At 44.6% G+C, this 4,192-nt stretch overlaps 1 pseudogene; it reads right to left on the reverse strand.

Moving 5' to 3' along the window:
• Positions 1-998: 998 nt before the first annotated feature.
• On the reverse strand, positions 999-1,739 carry LOC110595825 (annotated as a pseudogene).
• Between the last annotated feature and the right edge of the window lie 2,453 nt (positions 1,740-4,192).

Consider the following 4,192-nt stretch of genomic DNA (forward strand, 5'->3'; position numbering starts at 1 on the left):
TGGCTGGAGGCTCTGCTTCCAAGATGACTCACTCCTATGGCTGTTAGCAAGAGCCTCACTTCCTCATTTCATGGATTTCTCCACAGGGCTGCTTGAGTATCTTCCCAACATGGCAGCTATTCCAAAGAAGCCACCCAGAGGTCCAGCAGGGAAAGACACTGGTTTATTAAAACTTACAGGAAGCACCAACGGCAGCAGGTCAGTGGAGAATCTGTCCCCCTGCCCTCTGCCCTGAGTGTTTTCAACTTTCTTTTCTCAGTTAAAATGCCACAATTATCATACTTACGTTTCAATATTCTTCTATAACACCTTTTTTAATAACCACATGCCATTCCTTTAGCGGATATACAATTATCTTTTTTGAAAAAAATCCATCCCTACTGATGAACATTTGAGTTGTTTCCAACGAAGCTTTATGAATACAAATAAAGCTTCAGTGAAAATGCTCTGTGATTTTGTGATCTAAGAAGACACATACCTTTGGTCTCTGCCCCTGGTTTCTGACCCAGGGCTCCCGAAGCACTTGTCATTTCCTGAGCAAAAGGAAGTGCACCTTTCGTTCTACTATTTGGACTTTGACCCTGATTTTTGGCACAGAACCCCTACTCCCTTTTAATTTCATTAATTTCAACCCCTACTCCCTTTTAATAACAGCATCATTGTTGTTTTGTTTTATTTTTTAATTCAGTCAATTTATTAAGTATAGAACGTCATGTATCTATATTTTACACCAGAAAAAAATGGTCAGCATTCATAACAGTTGCTCCATGCAGGAATACTATTAATAGTACCCAGTGTTAAGCCCAACTCTGTTTTCAGACCAACCATGTAACGGTGCATCTTCATTCTTAAATTTACAGTCAAAGATGTTTTCAGAGATAACGTTTATGAAATCATAAGCAGCAAAAACAAGTCCTTAAGGCAATAGTTTTACAACCTGGTCAGAAGACTCCTGTTTCTCATCTAAAGACAGCTTTACAGATCGTTTAGAAATCAGCCTAGAGGTAAATATAAGCCATATTTGACCCCGTTCTTGAAATCTGTCTTTTTAAAGAAAGGACCAAACAGTACTTGTGGAAGATAACAGTCAAGTCTGAACTGACACTCAGGCCTTGGTTCTGGGTCAGTTTTCTGGAGTCAGCTTCATTCAGTATCTTCATTAGTGGATCTAAGTGAGTGTGCATTAGCACGACCTTCTCTTTCAGCTTGGCAATCTTTTCCAGAAGAGGTGAATTGTGAATATCCACCTCAGATGCGTTTACTATGGCTTTTGTTTCTAAGAGACAGCATGGCATCTTGTCACTGGAAAGGCAGACGAGACCTCTCAAGGTAGCCAGGGCAGCATGTGCAGAATATAGATGGAAACCAATGGGGATTCCACAGGAAACAGAATCAAAGGCTGTAAGCCCTACCTTTGAGCAAACTGCAATGCCAACTAGGAAGGGCACTTGCAAAATGACATTATGTGTTACTCTGCAGAAGACCACGGCCCCGAGGGACAGTGACGGGTCCCAGGCAAGGTGCACCCAGCTGGCGAGCTCGGCATGGCACTGCGCACACCTGAACACTGCGCACCTCTCTGTCCCCAGCGAGGACCCTTTCCCCACCTGCGCATCCCATTGCACAGAGGTCATAAGGGAAGTTTCCTCAATTGCCCTCTTAGAGTCAGCACAAAAATCACCCTGGGGTAGGTTTGCACAGCACGGGAGAGTCCTCCATGATGGAGCAGTCATCAGCATCTTTTGTCTTAATAAGACAATATTTGGTGGGCTTCTTTCTGGATGCACTGGTCATCAGAAACCATACGATACAGAAACTTGGAATTTTCAACTCCACTTTCCATTCTTTGGGAAGGAGAAAGGGGCTGGAGATTGAGTTAATCATCATAGGTGTTGCCTACATGATGAGGTCTCCATAAAAACCCCTGAACGGTGGGGCCAAGAGAACTTCCAGGTTGGCAAACGTATCCACCGGGACAGAGGTTCCCACACCCAGAACCCTTCCAGACCTCACATGTACATCTCTTCATCTGGCTGTTCATCTGTAGTTTTTGCAATATCCCCATAACAGCGGCCCCCAACCTTTTTTGGCATCAGTGACCGGTTGGTGTGGAAGACAATTTTTCTTCAGGTGGTGGATCGTCAGGCATTAGATTCTACTAAGGAACACGCAACCTAGATCCCTCACATGTACAGTTCACAAGAAGGTTTGCACTCCAGTGAGAATCGAATGCCCCTGATGATCTAACAGAAGGCGGAATTCTACTCACATTCACCAATTAGTCACCTCCTGCTATGTGGCCCTGTTCCCAACAGGCCAAGGACTGGTACTGGTCTGTCACCCAGGGGCTTGGGGACACTTGCCTTATAATAAATGGGTAAACATAAGTATCCCTGAGTTCAGTGAACCATTCTAGCAACCCCTTCTTCCAATCCCCCCGAGGAGAGAGTTGTGAGAACTTCAACTTATAGCCAGTTGATCAGAAGCACAGGCCATGACCTAGGGCTTGTGAATAGCATCTGAAGTGGGGACAGTCTTGTAGAACTGACTGAGCCCTCAGTCTGTGGTATCTGATACTACCTTCAGGTAGAGAGTGACAGAATTGAACTGAATTATGAGACACTCAATTGGTGTCCCTGGAGAAGTTATTGGTGTGTGGGGAAGAACCCACACACATTTTGTTCATGGAAGTGTTCTGTGTTTTGTTGAGTGCGAAAGTAGAAAAAACGGTTTGATTTCTCCTCTCTCTTGCTTCTTCATAGTCAAATCTTTGTGAAGATCAACTATTTTTTTTAAAGTATAAATTCCTAAAATTGGAATTGCTGGGTCAGAGTGCTGTGGTTTGAATGTGTCCCCCGAAGTGTATGTGTTGGAAACGTAATCCTCAATGCAATCGTGTTGAGAGGTGGGACCTTTAAGAGTGGGCTAGTTATTGAAGGAGCAGGCTCTTGATCAAAAGATGAGTTCTGCCCTTCTCTGCCCTCCCTCTCTTCTGCCTCCCACCGTAGGATGACACAAGAAGGCTCTCGCCAGATGCTGACACCAAGCACTTGGGCTTCCGAGTCTCCAAAGCTGTGAACCCAATAAACTTCTATTGTATATAAATTACCCAACTTGTGTATTCTATCATAGCAACACAAAATGGACTGAGACGGAGAGTTTGTATGATTTTAATATGCTCGATACTGTGTTAAAATTGCCCTCCAGAAAAGTTGTACCAATACATTCTCATTGTCATGAATGAGTGCCTTTTTTTTTAAAGTCTCACTCTGTCACCCAGGGTGAAGTGTAGTGGCATGATTGTGACTCATCGCAGCCTCGACCTTCTGGGCTCAGACAATCCTTCTGCCTCAGCTTCTCAATTAACTGGGACTACGAGTGTGTGCCACCAAGCCTGGCTTTTTTTTTTTTGTAGAGATGAGGTTTCACTATGTTGCCAGGCTGATCTCACACTCCTAGGCTCAAGCAACCCCTGGCCTTCCAAAGTGTTGGGATCACAGGTGTAAGCCCCCACACCCAGCCAAGTAGCTACTTTCTTGCACCCTTGTTTGTGTCCCGAGGGGCAGCCACAACTCTCGACGCTTTTGGATCCCCTGAGGGTCACAGACCACCCTTGCAGGGAGGTGAGATCTGGGAGGGACAAAGACTGAAGAAACAGACAAAGTGATGGTTCAACTTTGTACCCCGTGACTATGTACACTTATTACACGTCAACCAAAATTAAGAGGAGAAAAAAGAACGTGCAGCATCAACCCAATTAAAAGTATATTTGTTATGTTGGGAAAATGGAAAGAAAGAGAAAAACACACAAAAACCCGATGGCAGCACCATTAACCCTGAAGGGAAACTGGGGAGAGAAAAAACCAACACTGCAAAACATCAGAGGTTGAATAAGGCAGATCAGAGAGAAGAGAAGGCTCATTCCATGAGCACCAACATGCACATTTGGGCGAGCCAGAAAGAAATGAGCCCATCAGGGAGCTAAGAAGAAAGCCTGAACATTGCTTCAAAGAAAAGAAACGGGAGTTTAAAGGGCAGGTCGGCTGCATTGCCATCCCATAGTTGGACAGAAGAGAAGAACCAAGATCGTTGGCCAGAAAGCACACACTGTGCGGTGAAAGGAAATTGTGTTGTAACTGGGGCGATAGAAACTGGGCCAATGAGGCCAAGTGGTTAAATTACCAGACCTTAA

The sequence above is a fragment of the Carlito syrichta genome, unplaced genomic scaffold (assembly GCF_000164805.1).
Source record: "Carlito syrichta isolate Samal-C Ts95f unplaced genomic scaffold, Tarsius_syrichta-2.0.1 Scaffold304601, whole genome shotgun sequence".
Lineage (NCBI taxonomy): Eukaryota > Metazoa > Chordata > Mammalia > Primates > Tarsiidae > Carlito > Carlito syrichta.